Below are 18,169 nucleotides of genomic sequence, written 5' to 3'. Positions count from 1 at the left end.
GGCTGCTTATCACACCTCACTGCTCCACACACGAGATCACACAGCCTTTCTCTGCTATCATCCTCTTGCCTTCCCAGCAGCACCCAATCTCTGCAGAGCTGATAACATGCTCTCCACCACCACAGGTCTTACCAGCTCGCACACTTGTGTGTGTGGTAACTCAGAGGCTCTCCATTAACATTCCCTCAATGAAGAAAAGCTGTGTACAATGCCACCCTTCTCTGCCTCTCCATGGCTTCCTATAGCAGTATTTCATTATGCTCCTTTCAAACACTTCCTGTAGAAGGCTAGGAAAGCAGCAAAGAAGGCAGGGAACTTGCTGCAGTGCTGGCATATGATCCATGGGCACTCTAAGTCTTGCCTCCTTCATGTATGATGTAAAATTCATATCCCTCCATCACATAATCCTCACATGGGTAAAATAATCTCAGTGTATTGTAAGCTGTCTACCTCAGCAAGAACTGAAGAATCAGGGCCAATTATTGTGAGATGATCCATTACCTGCTTAACTTACTCTTGCTTTTCTTTCAAGCTGACATGAAAGACAGACTAGCTGAACAGATTGAAATGACAAGAGTTACAAAACTCTTGTCAGAAGAGTTTTTAAAAAATGCAGGTAAGTTTAGAATAACTTCTTTTTGCAGGGGAACCTTCAAGCTCACTGACTAAAGAAATACACAGAAATGCCATAATCCCAGGATGTTAGTCCAGCTGAAATTAATTTGACAGGTCTAATATAAACCAATTCCCAAATTTCCAAAGGGCACACCATCTACAGCCACAGCCAGGTTTTGCTTGCCAGGCTGACAGTCTCAGGAAAGATGGAGAAGCAAACAAGCCAGTGATACTGGCCTCACCTCCTGCTGGTGAGGCTCCCAGTGTACCCACCACATGGCACTGGCAAGAGCTACTAGAGTGAAGGGTGTCTGTGTGAAACACACTTCACTTGGAGGAGGATTCATGACAGCAGGCATCTTTCCTGGATACACCAGCCCAGTCCACCTCTGAGGAGACTGAGGTGCTAAGGTGGAGAGGAGAATACGGTCTGTGGCCCCATGGAAAGAAATTGGGGAACAGGTTTCATGTCCTTTTAGTTTTTGGAAAAGAATAGACCCTGTTTCCCACTCCACATTTTCCCTTACCCCTCCCCTCCACCGACTAGAGTAATGAGCTCCGGGGGGACTTCTACACCTGCCTTTGAAGTAGCATGTTTCACTGAACACATTTTGAATTTCGTTTTGTGTCTTGTTTGGGTTTGGTTGCTCTGCCTGTCTCTCTGTTGGGGGGGCTGACAGCTGTTAGTAAGGATACTACCACGACTCAGTATCACAGAACACAGAAGAAACAAACAAACCAACCCTAAATCCCAAACCAAGAAAACCTTTGAAGGAAGAATGCATATTCCCCATGGAGAGAGCTTTCTCCTCCCAACCAGGCCTCACCAAAGCCACCATGTGCAGCTGTGGAGGAGCTGAAGAAATCTGCAGACAGGTGGTATAATTTAACTAAGAAACACAGAAAGGAGTTATGCTGGGCAACTTAGTCTGGAGAGTCAAAGTCATACTGGGGACTTGAGTTGTGCTTAAGTCAAGGTTGTTCCTCAGACACGAGGAGATAAGATCCTTGAACTTCATTAAAGAACAAGTTAATTCTTTTAACTACTCATTGCCTAAGGAGCTGTGGACCCAAAACCTCACTCTTCAACAGACCATGTCACAATGACTCAGGAAAAGTATGGTCAGTAAAGCACGTCTCTACCCTTCCAACCCATACAAGCAGACTTTAAAGCACAACAGGCAATACTGAAATCAGAAGTTTGACTGGACTGAAAAGTGGAGGCATTGTCTCCTCACTGTAATTCAGTCTGGGGGAAAAAGAAAAAAAATATTTTTGTTTCTCCTTAGTTTTACCAGTACTTAAAACAGAAATGAAGCATGAGTACAGCAGAGATAGCACAGCCTGTTTTGGTTTTTTTTCCCTCACCTGAAAAGATTAGACATTCAGACATGGAGGCTCTGTGCTTCCCACAGCTTCTTTCCTCCTCCTTCCCTTCATCATTGCAACTCAAGGAGACAGAAAAGGAACTCAGATCTTATTGGGGCCACTGGAATGAGTCAGCTGCAGGGACTGAAATCGTGGTGAGCAAGGTGCAGGAATGATTATGCAGCCTCTGGGAAGACAGCGCTGGAGAGCTGTCTTGCTCATTGGTAAAAGACATAAAATGACTACTTAGGAGAATAAACAAGTTGCCTGTGTCTTCCTGAAATCACCTCCTTTCTGACTCTTCTGCCCTTGAGACTCTCAAGACAAAGAGGAGCAACAGCTGTAGCAAAAAGGATCTCCTAGCGTGTGCAGAGCTCCGCAGCCCTGGGACTCAGCACTGAAACACATTGGAAGGGAGAAGGGGCAGCTACTCCAGGCCTGTTTCTTTTTCCAGAAAGGAGAGGGCAGAGGAGGGGAATCCATGAATCTGCTGCTCCCAGTTCCCCACCTCATCTCCATGGTGAAACTTTTCTGGTGAAAAACTTATGCTTTACAAATTGTCTTTTACTATAACTATCACAGAGTGATATCCATCTAATAATTTTAAATGAGGGGCTGGCCAAATAATTATTCTCTTAGAAAATAAAGAAATCTTTCTGATTTCCAGAAGTGGTTATGTACACTAAATGAAGGTTTTAGACAGATCTCCAGCCACAAAACATGCCAGAATACATTCTGAGCTTTATAGTCACAGGATTATATTAAGCACCACACTGCACAAATGACACGCAGGGAGAGCAGAGGAACAGTATATAAATGCACATATGTGTATGAAAGCAGCTCCCCGAAGTCAGGTGGCACAACCATAAAATACAAGGTTTTCTAATGTAATGAGCACTCATCACTTTTCACTGAAATCAATAGATAAAATTGTCAGGATTTAGCCACATTATAAAGAGTAGTAAAATCATTTGAGTAGTGATTTGATAGCAAAGGAGGTCATCGAGGTGATAATTAATTGCCTTTTACTGCAAAACCCATGAGCTGTGACGCTTTCTGTCTGCATCCCAGAAAGGGGATGAATGTCTTACCTTCTACAGAGTGCCTTTGAACCTTCTTTTACCTGAGGTAAGCTGATACCTGAGAAGCTGGAGGAATTTTGATCACAGGTCAGACACATGGGTCGGCATTGCCTGCTGGCCTGTCACTGAGCAAGAGAACGTAAGCATCCCTGTCCATTAAATGGAAAGAAAAGTCTGTGCTATTCCTCTTGGGGTCATAAAATCAAAATTCCCTAGTGTTCCTTGAAAATCTGTAGTCCTCTTGCAGAATGGCATGAGTTATCATTTGATATTTATCTTGGAGTAGTTCCTAGAGGTCTCAAATCAAGATAGGGACCCTGCTGTGCTAGCTGCTCTGCAAATATAAAGTCAGACTCACTGCTTGTCCCTCAGAGCATAATTTTTTGTCTTGACAGGCGATATATTTCTGCCCAGACACAGGGCTATTTCTTACAGCCCTAGAACATCTAATTATCAGGGGACTTAACTGGAAGCAGATTTAGGATCAAATATTAAGTATGTACACAATTTTAAATGATGAGCTTTAGGAAACTCGAAGCTATTTGTCATGCTAAATAAACACTAACCTTTTCACAGCAGAATCACCACCCAACAAAAAAAAATTAAAAATATTCTCAGACTTTTGGGGCAATTTACACCTTTTGTCATGGTTGTGGATATCACTTTCAAAAGGCAGTGATCTTAGCAGACTCCTCTCTACCTTTTTTAAGCTCCTAACCCTTGACTCCATGGAACTTCTAGGTACTGTACCCAAAAAAAGGCAAAATTGTGACAGGGGAGCACTTCTCACCCGTGCTGCAAATTTAAGCACCAGCTGCACTGTTCAGACAATGCTGAATCTAAAATATAATTTAGAAAAGTGGTACATTTAAAAGGTTTTACTGGTGATGTAGACTCATCAGAAAACTAGGCAGGCAGCACTGGAAATCCCACAAGATAACCTGTTCTCTTGAGACTTCCAGACCTATTTTGCAGACTCAAGAGGTTTGGATTAGATTTGAACAATTAATACAAATTTGTTGGTGCTTCATAGATGAATCAAACCTCCAGCCCTTTTAAGGTTCACTCTCAGTGCTAATAACCCTCTTTACTAAGCATTAGCATAGAGTAGAAGAGTTTAATGATATAAGAAAATGCAAAAAGTAGATTTATTCTGTCAAAACTTTTGTAACTGAAAATATGATGGATTTTAATCAGTTGGATTGTTCTTAAAATGAAATATGCAGATTTAAATCAACCTTAAGTAGGTTATATTTTTTATTTTTTTTTGTGATTCCCACTATTATATTAACCAAGGGTCTCTCCACTGAAGAAAAATTACAGTGTTACATGGGTGGGGACATATATTTGCAGTAACAAAGAAACTGCACCCTTCTGCATGTGCTATAGAATGAGTGACTTTGGCTTCAGATAAAGTAAAATTTGCTTCACACCACAAGAAACGGAAGAGCTGACAGGAGTCAAAATCCCCAAGAAGCCAGAGCTGCACCCATCTTGGGGTACCTGGTTGTGCAACTCTGTGCAGTCTGCTTTTTGGTGCTGGTAACCTGATGTTGGCAGTAAGGAAAAGAAACCAGCTGAGTCATCCCCATGGAGTGTATAAAACTTGCAAAAGCAAAAGATGGGAACATACAATCCAGGTGACTGGAGCTGCTCATGGCAATGGGGCTCTGCTGGCCAGCATGGGTTTGTAGCACTGTCGGCTGCAGAGGACAAGAGGCACAAGAGCAGAGCCAGTCTAGGCTGAAGCAGCTTCTTGAGAGGGAGTAAAATTTGCACAGAAACATGTTCATGAAAATGAAAGAGATGTGCTGCAATCAGCAAGGAATGCTTGGAAGAGAGGCTCACTTTTCACAAGGGTAGACCAGTCACAAAGCAAGAGGTGAGTCAGATTCAGACTGCTCAAGTCCCATGAACATCAAAGTGACTGATAGGTGTCATATAATTCTCAATAATTTGGTGGATATTGAATGTTAGTGCTGTAACATTTCTCAGGAGGTTCATAAGGTTCAAAGATATGTTAATATTTGCCCCTTGGCTATGCTTCCCAATCCCAGAACAATCTAAAAGCATGAATATTCTGTGGGTACGGACACCCTAAGCATTTAATTTAAATCTGTCTTAAAAAAGACATGATGTCCCAGTGCAGAAATATCAGAAGTTCAATAGTTCCATGAATGCCACCACCACAACCCTCACCTCAGCTACTGCTGCATAAATGCACAGAGCTGAACAGGAAAAATGGAACCAGGAAAGACTTCAACATTCATCTACAGGATTGACATCCCCAAACAAAAATAATGTCAAAAATAATGAGCCAAGATTAAGAAAAGAAATCCCAGGATGGGCTTAAAGACTGTGAGATTTGAAAACATGCATGTTTACGTTATAATTTGAAATTTAGTTTTCGAGCCTTTATGAATCATGCTTTCATGTTATTTTTCACAGCTACAAGAAGAAAATGGATATTTTCCATTCAAACACAAGAAACCTGTGATTATACCATAGTCACAGAATGTCTAAGTGAAGACTTTGAAGAATATCAGTTATTGTGAAAATTGGAAATTTATGAAATGCAGTAAAAGTACATTTAATATGTTTTATAAATAACACTTCTAAGGATGCTATTTTCTGGTATTGGATGAACTGAGCAATGTAAAACATTCTTATCAGCTGCACTGGTTTGTTAACTGCATAGAAGAAGACAAGGATTTATATTTCTCTTTGGATTTACTGGAAAGCATCATATGACCTTTGGATGAAGTGATCGTGGTCATCTACTCATCTCCTCAACCCACACTCCTTAATTTCATATTTGTACCTTGTATATGGCACCTCTTAAAATGAGTCAGAAGTAGTGTTTTTCTCCAGGGTAGTTTGAATGTAGCCCCTGTGCCTTTCTGGAGTTTGTGGCAGTAAACATCCAGTTGATTACAGAATGACTTGCAATATTCACCTGAGTCACATAGCACAGCTTCTGTCTCCTAACAGGCTGATCTAAAATATATTAAATACCACTCATTTTAAACCCTATTTCCTTGTGCAAGTAAATATTTTTACATTAATCAAAACCCGACAACAGCATGCAAATTGTTAACTTTAATCACCTGAATGCTCAGCAGCAGTCAAGAACATGGGGACCAAAGTGAAATTTTGACTTCTAATCAGGAGCATCTTACTTGCTTCCCTACAACTCTGTCATCTCGGGGTGTGAATTCTACAAAACACTGCAAATATTTATCCTCACAAACTTATTGCCCCATTTTATGGATGGAAGACTGAGGCAGGGAAAAATTAGCATGCATGTGAATTGCTATTAAAAAACCCCAACAACCATGTGCACTGGGGATTTGAACGCAGACAAGACATCACAAAGTTAAGCCGCTGCTCAGAATACTGGACTAGCTTTCCATGCCATCAACCGTGAGTAGTTTATTTTTTTATCTCTGCTTGAAAGGGTCCTGTATTTCCTTCAGATTACTAAATACCAGAGGACTGGTTTTAAAAAGCAAGACTACTGTAGTGGAATATAGATCATGGTCCTCAGGAGAATTCAGAACTTTGAAGACATATTTGGTGTTTGTGCTTAAAGGGCTTGACAGCATCCTCTTAAACAAAAGCTATAGCTGTAGCTTCTGTTTCAAGATGTTTTTTTCTCCTGCGGGAACTTGACATGAATGAAGGTGACTTAAGCATTTGCCTTGTAAGCCATCTAAAGCAAAGCCATGAGGGGACTTGCTCATCCTTCCAGAAAGAGTCTGGGGTAAGTTTCAGCACCAACACATGTAAAATTTCTAGCACCTCATGAATGAGATGTTGCCACAGGGAAACTGAGCAAGCCTTGTTTAGCACCCAAGAGGCACAGCTTTCATTCTTCTTCAAGCTCATTTCTCTTTACCTGGGCGTCTATATCCAGTCTGATGTCTACAAGGATGCTGACACATATGGAGAGCTGGGATTAAGAAATTGAACCATCAGCTGTGAAACCATAGGCCCTTGCCAAATAAGCAAGCATTTGACAAGTGAGTATTCAGTTTGCTATTTCATATTTAATAGATGGAGTAGATTCTCACCTGCTCTGTGGGGTCAGCCACTAATAAGTGCCATCATTTATTTATGTATGTCTACAACACTCATGACTGGCACGTCCAAGGGACTAGAGAGAGATACTTTAGCTTGATGAACACTCACATTTTCTTTAATAAACTGTAGAATACCTCAAAAAAGCAGGCTTGAAAAAAAAAACCAGAAATCCTTTTTTAATGTCTTTAGAGTTTCTAGGTGAGAAGATTCCAACCAACCACCCTGTGCCATCCAGTAAAGAAAATCACCATCATCTACAGCACAATGATAAAAGATTTAAATGGCAACCTTAATATAGGAAGCACACATGAGAAGCTGTCTTCCTGACAGCAGCAAAGTACTTCTATAGTCACCTTGCCTTCCCTAAATAACTGGTCAATCTGGAAATGGCTTGAAAGTATTTTTATGGCTGACACTTCAGTGCTTCAGGACTTGCAACATGAGGGACTAAAACTGAAAAGTTCACTGGAGCCATACTGGAATAAACCATGTGAAGATGCAGTCTTACTCTTTCAGATCCTAAGCAAATTTAGATGTTCTCATTAGCCAAAATGGGGATATATTTCAGTCATCTTCTCAAACTCTGACATAAATGGAATGAGACAAAATATTGTGCATGGGGAACTTCTAGACAGAAACATGCATTTGACTTAAAACTTAATTTAGTCACATCTGTCTTGTCTGAATAAATAGATTATTTTCACAAGACCTACCTTTAATACTGAAGAAATAAAAATTATGAAAGAGTAAAGTCAGTTACCACAAAGACAGCAAGAACAGGGAGCACATCTCTGAAATACCAGTGACGTCAAAATAAAAGGTATCTCTGAAACACCTCACAGCCCAACAAACTTCTAAAAAAAAAATTGAAGACCAGACTGACTGAAAGCTAAGTGGAAAATATGGTGGGGGGTGTGCAACAGTTTCCTGTGTACCTCAGAGTGGTTTTGGAGTCCAGGGAAGCAAATGCACACAGCTGTCATACAGGCAACAATGCTGCTCAAGGAATATCCTGGCACTGGAGCAAGTCTCACCACCTTTTAAGCTCTGTCAGTGTTGGTGTAGCACAAGTAGTCAGCAGAGGGAGTGAAACTGCGGGAACATCTTCCTCAGGAATTCCACTGACTGCAGCAATGAGTGTTGCAGCAAATAGTGACACACCACCAAAAAGGTGTTGGCACTGTCTAACATGGGTGGGAAAGAACATTTTTTGGAGGAAAACAGAACACCAACACAACTTCACTGTTAAACTGGAATGAAAAGCAGACTGATAAATGCAAATAATCTAATGGTGTGTGCATAGATATAGAGAGAGAAAGAGAAATTAAAATAAAACTATTTTAATCCACATCTAATTCCCATTTTTCTAATAATATGATTTGCTCCTTGTCCCTTCAACCCATACAGAGTCTCTGTAGGGTTGATTTTGCCCTATGCTGAGCCAGCCACATGAGACCCTGAGTATATGGAGGCTGCCATCATCCACTCCTGAGAGTGCAGCAGCACAATGATCTTCCCAAGGGCAAAGAGTTAACTTAATGGGGATGACTGGATAAGTTATTCGTGCTTCCCCCATCAAAGTTTCAAAAAGTAATTTTCTCCTTAAGTCCAGGGGCTGTGTCCACATATGTGAGATTAGAGGAGTGGACAGTACGCTGCCTGCAGATACTTACAGCACGTTAACATTTAATTAGGAATGTTTGCTTTAATCATTTAAGGGATATTAAATGTAAATAGAGAGTGTGAGCAAGTGGAGCTGGCTCTCTAGCTGAAAGTGGCGACACAGTTCTACAATGCAGGTGCAGGAGGAAGCAGCAGGGAAGATGATGGCTGTTCCCAAGGACATACCAAACCCCAGAGGCTTGCTCTGGCTGCAGTCCTGCCGCTTGGCAGGATGGAATGAGGTGAAATTTAGGAAAGGAAGGTGACAGATGACTCTAGCACAATCAACAAAGCAATGGGAACTGCACTTTAATAGTGAGAACAGCAGGGATCCCCCAGCCCACAGTCCTGCTGTGGTGTGAGGGGATGGACTGCAGCAAGCTCTGTCCAAAGGAAGGTCTGCTCTGCAGCAGCCACCTGAGCAAGCATGTGTTTGCTCTCTGCTCATGGGGAAATCCTGCAGTGCAGCACATGAGGAGCATTCTGCCTATCAAATATGAGATCAGCCATTTGAGAAAATGGCTTATTTTGGGGAGTGGGAACACAGCCCTCCCAGATATGTTGCAAACCTGCTGCTATTATAATTTCACAGCATATTGCCAGTCCCAATCTGGCCATACATCACAGCTTTTGATGGCTCTCTAGGCATGAGATCAGACACCACACGATAACAGTAGCAGGAGATACAGTAAAATGCGGTATGAATTCACTGTAACACAGAACATTTGATCTTTGAACTGGCCACATACCAGCTGTTTTTAAAAGGGCAGGTTTTAGGAAATCAGCTATATTCTGGGTATGGCAAATGTGTGGCCTGTTTTAGCTGAAGTATCAGTTATTTGGCTGAAATGATTAGCATGCTTAATCACTCCCAGAAGTTCCATAGACTTCTAAATACTTGACAACATCACTGATGCATATATACCTGTATATGTAAGAACCATCAAAAGGGCTAGCCCACGCCATAGAGGAACACAGGACTTGGCAGGTGGCTTCCTTTGGCTTGTACCTCTCTCAGGCATCCTTTTGGTCACAGCTGTGCCCAAGAAAACTGTCTGAGGGCTTTACATTTTGGGATCAGCCAAATGAAACAATTGCTGCCCCACAGGTAAGGGCTAGACCCATGGGGAAAGAGCTTTTTTCCCCACAAACATGAAAGGGGTCGGGAGAGGGCAGGAAAGCCAAGCGGTCACCCAGCTTTCTGTGTCTATTGGAGTAAATTCTTGCGCATCACTGTGTCCTGCATCCCGATTCCCTTCAGCTAGCTGCAGTGGGGTGCTGGCAGGATACATATCCAACCTGGCTTGTAGAGGCTGTGCATCAAGAAAAGCTGGCAGGTGAACCACAGGAGGGCCACAACTGCCCTCCCATTCCTGCAGCCTACCACCCCCAGAACCTGCTTGTTTTGCCCAGAGATGCTAGTTCCTAGCCTGGGAATAGCTCTTGCCTCCCTGATGATTTTTCACAGGCCTCATTCCTGGTCTGCATTATAAATCACACAAATACAGACTGATGGTGGAAATGCACAGAACATCCCATAATGAAAGTGACCCCTGCTACAGCGCAAGGAAGCAGATAGATTAAATAAGAAAGAAATAGGAGAGCAAAGATATGCAACAAGGAGGCTGTTGGAAAGAGGTGAGCACTGTGTGGAGAGCAGCACGGAGAGAGAACAGGGCACCCTCTCACTTAATGAATATTTATTGCAAACTGCCGCCTATTATCTTTCAAAGAATTTTTATACAGTTCCCATGTCTTTCATCTGTTTCATGTTATGGTTTATCTAACTGTGGAAATTGCACGCGTCAGGTAAACGTTGATTTACATGCAAATTGCCTTCGCTAAACTCGCCTTTAAGTAAAATAAGATTCGGAAATAATTTTTTCTCATTAATTTGCAGTTTCAAAGAAACTCAAAAACACAACAAATGCAAATAATCTAATTCATTTGTAAATATAAAACAATTTGTTGGGATTTAACTTTGCCATATTTTTTCTCTCTTCCATGTGCTTTAAATAAATTGCAGTGTTTATCAAAGACAAACACAAGAGAGATGCTGGGTTGTTCCAATTCAATACCTTCCTGCTCTTTTTCTTTTAAAGGGCCACTATCAGGATAAAAATCTCTTCAAGATTCACTCCTGGAATAACTGCTGAATGATATAGATTTATATCACACATTCAATTGGTTCCATAAATTTAAACCCAAATGTTGCTTCCCTAGATGACACTTTAAATTATTAGAAGTGAATTTTAAAAAAAAATGTAGGCCTGCATTTACTAAAGTAGCCAGTGATTTAGGGACTGCAGTTTTGAGGCCTCCTGCTAAAAGTGTTTTGAACTGCTAGTCAAAACATGCAAGTCCCTTAAGCTGTCACTTTGGAGCACCTCAAATGTCATTTATGCAATACCATGACTGTCTGCATTTTGCACTTTCTTGGCTTGAAAAATGATGCTATATTTGAAATAATGTAGATCTTAAAAAGGTTTTCCCTGTTTTAGTGTGTGATGTTGGTTAAATAACAGCCCTATTAGGTCTCTATTTTCCCATATATTCACTGGAGACAAAAACAAAAGGGTATTCTTACTTTCTCTGATTTTGTGGGGCGGGGGTTCAATATTTGCAGAGTCGTAACAAGTGCAATTTCTTTCTCATTAGGTGCTCTCATTGATTTTCAGCATCAATAGACTGCTCTTTTATTTGGGTTTTTGGACAGAGAGTTTAAGGCCACCTTCACAGCTGCTAGAATGCCTGAGGACAACTGATGTGCCAGACTCAAGTCTTCCTCCAAAAGATGAACACAGATGATAACCAACAAGAAACATTGTTTTAGATCTGAGTATTGAGCTAAGATTCCCAAAAGATGGGCTAAGTTACCAGCCCCTCCAACAAATCTTTGAGCAACTGTGGGCAAGACAGTCCTCCCACAAACAGGGAAGAAAATTGCTTTTTTGCCATCCTTTCTCTTGTCTAGGTATTGCAGTACAAGTGCTTTGGGCTGCTAAACTTCTCTAGTCTCCTACCTGTAGGAGAATATCCCACTAACCCTACCTCACTGGTGTTAATAACAAAAATAACCCCGACTTTTACTTTAAACCACAAAATATTTCTTCCCAGATTTAAGCTGATCAGGCTCTTTACCAGACATAATATGACTTGGAAGCTGCTCAACCATTTCAGCTTTATAACACAGACGTTTAAATATGTTTCATTACTTGAAGAAATTTCTCCCAATTTTAATGGTCAATTTCTAGTACTTATTGTTCAGACCTCTAATGCAATTCCTGCTGGCATCACCAAAAGTCATTTCTAACTTACATGTGAACTGCATAAAATGTCTTGATGTAATCTTGTTTTACTGCAGACAGGTATCCTCATTATTAAAACATTATTACTACTGCACTTGACTCTATATTCTCTGACAGTTTCCCAGTAGAGAGGCCAAGAGCTAAATAGGCCATAAAGAACAAAACTTCCTCCCAGCTCAAAGGGTGATCCCTTTCTGCCAGGGATGTGGAAGGAACATTCCTCTGGTAAACTGGCAGAAAAATTTCAGCACTGTCAATCCAGAAGGAATGCTAAAGTTTCCTAGACAAAGAAGAAGGAAAATCGGAGGCAGCCAGGGCTACCCAGTCCTTCTTATCTCGCAGGGCTGGTGCAAGGAGCCAGGAGATGGAGCCCTTTAATTACCAAAGCCCTCGGTGAGGCCAGCAGGAGGCTGGCAGTGCTTGTCAAGAGTGCAGTACAACAGTGAGGAAGTAAACAAGGCAAAGCTACCTCTGCCTGCTTCCCTGGCAAGAAAGTGGTGGGGAGGGAATCAGTGTTTGCCATTGTAATATTTGCATGCAACGAGAAAAAAACATTCACGATTGTCAGAGAGAGAACTCCTTGCTCAGACTGTTGAACAGAGACCAAAAAAGCATTGCTCTTCTGGATCTCCACTTAACACAGTCTGTAATGTTTGCTCCTACAAACCACATGACTTCTCCCCACATCCCCACTCTGTGACCACCTTGCCACCCAAGAGAGGGGATAAAACAAACGAGGAAAAAAAAAATGCCCTTGTCAGATTACAAAGGAAACATTACCAGGCACTGAGTAGAGCAGAGATGAAGAATGATTTTGAAAAAAGATAATTGAACACGTTGTAATTTGCTCTCTTCTGTGTTTCAATTTTTATCTGCTTGTAGCTCATTTTGCCAGTCATGCAAGCAAGTGCAAAAGGGAGGGAGAATGCACACGGATGTGTGTGTGCAGGGTGAGCATGCATGCATGCAAATAAATGAATAACCATCGTGAGCCCACAGCCTGGGCTGCCCTGTGAGGGAACTTCAGCCAGGAGCTGGCCAACACTGAGCTCAGCTCAGGGGAGATACATTGCAAGATAGTGGTTCAAGCTGATGGAAGGAGTGTGTTCTGCCTTGAAGGTTGTACTTGGCTCCACTGGCATGCTCTGAAAGCAGCCCACTGGAGATGGGAACTACAGCTGGGGTCCGGGGAAGCCCCAGGCCAAGCAAAAGGAGTTTCTCTACTCTGATGTAATCAAAGGCATAGGTCTCACAGCCAGACTCTGTGAAATAGGAACCTTTGTGAAGTGTTAACACCACTCTTATGCTAATGAATATTTATGCTGCTGACACTTTAAAGCCAGGGAAAAGAACAAACCCATGTTCACAGCCCTTTAACCAACACCACCGTGTTACCCAAATCAATCAAGGTGAAGCCAGCAATCACTCACTCATTTACCTCTGCTGTCCACATTCCCTGCCGGGCTAATACTGAGTTATTCACAGCTGTCTTACATAGTGGGATTAAGATGGAGAATGGCATATTGGGGCCCCAAGTCACACAGAATCATGACCCACTCTGAGTCATGTCCTTTTGACAAATTTGGCTCCCTGGTTCCCAGGAAACAGTCAACTGCAGATTGCTGCTTTGAAAAGGGTAGACAGCTCTTTCTGACTTAGAAGAGATTTCACACACGTAGTTTGCCCTCCCTGTTACGTGCCCATAGTCGTGACCTTCTCCTGTGCACAGGCACACGTGTGTACCAAACAGATGGAGAGAAAGAATTCCTGTGCTCCATACTCTGCTTTGCACCCCCTTTCCCAGTGTTTAGGTTAATAGCATTGTGGCCCATGACAACTAATCAATTCACATTACAGTCTCCAGAAGATTACTGTATCTGGAGAGAAGCAGGAAGATCAGCTAAGGCACGTTCTTGAAAATACCCACTGGACTTACTGAGCCCGGCTGCACTTGGGATCAAATCAGGTTTCACTTAACCACAGACCAGAGCACTTGTGATTTGCATGAGTAATTAGAACTGATTAATAGAATGACTTGCTTAATTAAGTTTATCTCAAAAGGTGCCCCTTGAAGACTCATGAATCTGAAAATCCAGAGGCAATTTCTCTTCCAAATCCATTTTGGGTTGGAACACTTTCAGCTTGGAACACTGGATGTGTGCGTTTCTGCATGTGTGTCTCTGTTCCCAGATTAATCAAAGCGATGGAATGGGTGCACAAAGGTCTCAGGCCTGAAGACAAACTGGTGATTCCTCAGCAAACTCAAAAGGAGCTCTCATCACCCTGAACGAAGAAAGGCTAGTTAATTTGCCAAGAACTAATAAGCAGTTCTGCCTGGCAATTTATGGCTCTGCTGAGCTTTGCTAAATTTATTTCTCAACCCTTCCTAATTTTGGTTGAGCACAGCTACACTTGTCTGACACACTCGCAGACCAATTCCCAGTGTTTTGCCTACACAAGGGATTTAGACAATACTTTGTTATAGAGGAAAATGGCACCCCAGTGTGATGGTAAATCTCCCATTTCCACAACTAGCAGAGGTATGTGTACTGTGGTGGAGTTTGGGGGAAATCCCAACAGATATGAGAATATCAGTTTTCCTAAAGTAGGTTAGAGACCTGGAGACCTTTCCCACTGAGAGCTTTTGGGTTTTTTCTTTCATTTCCCCCATACTGAAAGAAACATTAAGATTTTGTTTCATTCTAAGTCAGAACAAAGCCAAACAACTTTGACATTTTCTAGGAAATAGAATTTTAACACACATCCAAACATGTGGATTAGAGAATTGGAAACACTGTATTTAGATGAAACCAAGATGCCTTTATAATTTCTTGATTCATTAACATTGTGAATTAATAAAAACATTGTGAATTAATACTGCAAAATCAAAAAGCACTTTCAAACTAAAAAGTTAACTGGAAACAACTTTCCAATGGAAAATGTTTGCATTTTTCCAATGAAAAAATTCATCAGTGCTGGAAGGTGAGAGGGAACTGACTGCTGACAAGTGTTTTACATGTGAGTGGAGAATCCAGCATTGTCATATAGTCTCAAAAGCCAGAGAGCACTGCAATGTGAGGGACTCAGTGCTCTCACAGGTACATGAGAGCTTTATGGTCTCTCCTCCCTGGGATGGGAAAAGGGTGCTGGCCTTCATACAATGTGCTTCATCAAGGATAAGGATGGGTGGGGATCCTGCTGGTTTTCCTTTGGTCAGAACCCAAAGAAAAGCACCTTCTGCACATCCAGGAGGTCAGGCTGGGAGGGGAGATGAGGAAAGTTCTGGCAGCAGAGCAGGGATGTACATCTCCCTCACAGCAAGGTGGGGTCAGAGCCCAGACTAAAAAACCCTGCTGGGTCTGGCTGCCTCTGTGTGACCAAGTGAGGCACTGACCTGCCCTCCTTCTCAGGGCAGCCTTGGTTTCTGCAAGGAATACTGGGACAAGGCAGTCCACTGCCTTGCCCAGAAAGGGCTATTTAATGAGAGTTTGAGGCTTTTTCCCCCTGTATAAGGGTCCCAGGGCTAGGGATATGCCAAGCCCCCAGAACAGCCAGGCAGCACTTAAATATATAGTGGCATCTGCAGAGGGGGAGGGTCATTCATAGATGAATTAAAATTAAGTGCCAAAAAAACCGGAACCAAAACAAATTCCAACAAAAAAAAAAAAAAGGATGATGAAAAAGGAAAAAGTCAACCAGATCAATCAAGGAAACAGGCATCTGGAAGAAGCAGTTATTGATCCAACTGTTAAAGAAACCTTCTGAACCAGATTGCCCAGCAGCCAGACTCCCTTCTCACCAAGACACTTGCTGCAGTTAATCAAGAAAAGAGGTGACATGAGACAAAGGAATTAAACCCCATTTTTTCAGGCTGAGGTTTTGTTCCCCTAGAAATTCTCAAGAGGATGAAATGGTTGGACCTAAAATCATATAGTCAGAACAAAACAGACAATACAAGATTTAAGTATTAATTATGTATTTGTGGAAATCTGTCAAAAAACAGAAGCAAGATCTCTCTGCCTTTCAATCTTTACTCATCTCAAGATTTTTATGGAATAGGGAATATTTTCATGCTGTCCTAGTACCGTACTGTGAGCAGTCTTAGAAAGTTGTCGGGGGATGTTGAATCTAATTTTTCCTCTATTCAGCCTAGCATAGCTTTTTTTTCTACTTTTTTTTCCTGCTTTGTTTTCTTTCTCTCTTTTCTTGACTTTGAGAGCTCCAGACTCTCAAGTACTCTCAAGTGTCACTCCCTTTTCTATTCCAGATTTTTTCCATTTGGGTACAGCGAGAAGATGCACCTGGTATCAAGAAAACAGTAGGTGATGATTTGGATTTCTCGTTGTTCTTTAAATGTCAAGCCTTGCATTTCTGAAGTAAATTCTTTGAAAAATCTAATTTGTGCATCATGAGTCATTGTTAGTTCTTTATCTGATAAAGTAAAGCTAAACCAAAGCTCCTGATTTCTAATATACGGTCATCTTTGTCACCAGATCCATCTTCATAGGAAAGGGTAATGAGAGGAATTAATCAAGAAATGCCTTTACTCTAATAAACGTAGAAAGATAAGAGCAACAGAATTGGGATACTGCAACAACAACCCACATGAGAATACTGAGAGTAATATCCTGCAATCGAGCACCCATCAGAAACCTGGATCAGAAAACTCCACATGATTCCCTTCTTTGGGGCAAAATAAGGCCAAGAGAAAGGAATGTGACTTCGTTTGTGAAAGATATTCATAAATAGTACCCCAAAGACTTAATCTTGTTCCAGTTCAAAAATATCCTGTGTACCTGTGTTTGCTGCTGCATGCTGTCGCAGGATCTGTTGATTTTCTGGTCAGGCTCATAGGAAGTACCACAAGATTGATTTCTAAAGGAGTGGGTGACAGAAGCAGCATATAGCAGTAACTTCCTAAGCAAATCAGCTTTGAAAAGCCTAAATGAAAGAATCAAGCGGTCAGAGTTCAGACTCAAAGCATGCCCATTTTGGTGTTCTTTACTGAAGCTCTGAAGAATAAAAGAATCTGTGAATAAAAGTTTCAAGTCCTATGTAACTTCTGGAAAGTCAAGAATACAGTTTTGCTATGGCAAAGAATCAAAACATGTGTTTTCCATTTCTCTAACCATTTCCCACTTTAACACAGTTGTCCCCTTCTATCCCTCTACTTTTCTATTTTAGTGCAAGAGATAGTCTTTCTTAGGTCACTGCTGAGTATTGCAAGAAGTAAAAGGGTAAATAAGATATGAGTTTTGCCTCGCTGGAGGAAACAATACAGACAAAGAAAAACAGGCAGCAGATTGAAAAGGTTACCAAAAATACTTGGCACAGGACTCTTACAGCCTCTTGTGTTCTGGTTATGAATTATTCCCCCATGTGCAGAGCTTATCACAATCCTCAAAAATCACCCTTCCTGTAGTGATCTGAAAGGGACATGCCATCCCTTCCGTGTGCAGCAGGAAAGCACAGATGGAACATTAGGCAGAACTGCTGTGAAAATACTCAGAATTACCTCAAATCTATCCACACCTTCCTTTTTGTTTTCCATCCCCACACCCAAGCCCACCTGTTCCTGTAGCACCTTCAGTTTTATACACTAATCAAGACACTTTCAGAGCCTTGACATCTGTACCTGCTTACTCGCTCCTAAGCCTGTTAGCCCCCAGTCTGTAGGTATTAGCACACAATCCATGTGCCTGGCTTTAATCTGCACATGGAGACAAGGAAATATAAGGTTCATTTGAGCTATGGCTATAAAGAGATGATGTCAATTCTCCAACTGCATCATATATTTGCAGTGGCTCCCATTTATCATGTGCACATTCCCTTGCACATGCTACAGCCGAGGCAATTGGAAAACATTGCAAACACCAACATCAAAAAACAGGGGTGTCAGGACATGCAGCAAGCTTATGAACACCCCAGTTTTGCATACCCTGTCTTTCAGCTATCCCAAAAAGCCTTTGTGTTACAATGAACAGCACTGAGGAACATTTCATGAGGCATTCTAATATGGACAGATACATTCTCACAGCCTTTTTTACAAAA

The 18,169-nt window shown here is 41.6% G+C and overlaps 1 protein-coding gene and 1 long non-coding RNA gene across 3 annotated transcripts in view; both read right to left on the bottom strand.

Moving 5' to 3' along the window:
• LSAMP (limbic system associated membrane protein) overlaps positions 1-18,169 on the bottom strand; it is a 977,049-nt gene that overhangs the window by 513,252 nt on the left and 445,628 nt on the right. The gene's annotated exons all lie outside the window — the stretch shown is intronic.
• On the bottom strand, positions 4,319-17,059 carry LOC147654350 (uncharacterized). Its single transcript, XR_015284990.1, has 4 exons — positions 16,915-17,059; positions 8,084-8,332; positions 7,862-8,002; positions 4,319-7,296 (listed from the first exon to the last, which is right to left on the bottom strand). It is a non-coding gene; the product is annotated as an uncharacterized LOC147654350 (long non-coding RNA).

This window comes from Cyanistes caeruleus, chromosome 3, assembly GCF_971803275.1.
Source record: "Cyanistes caeruleus chromosome 3, bCyaCae1.hap1.1, whole genome shotgun sequence".
NCBI lineage: Eukaryota > Metazoa > Chordata > Aves > Passeriformes > Paridae > Cyanistes > Cyanistes caeruleus.
This window is presented reverse-complemented; position numbering and strand designations above follow the sequence as displayed.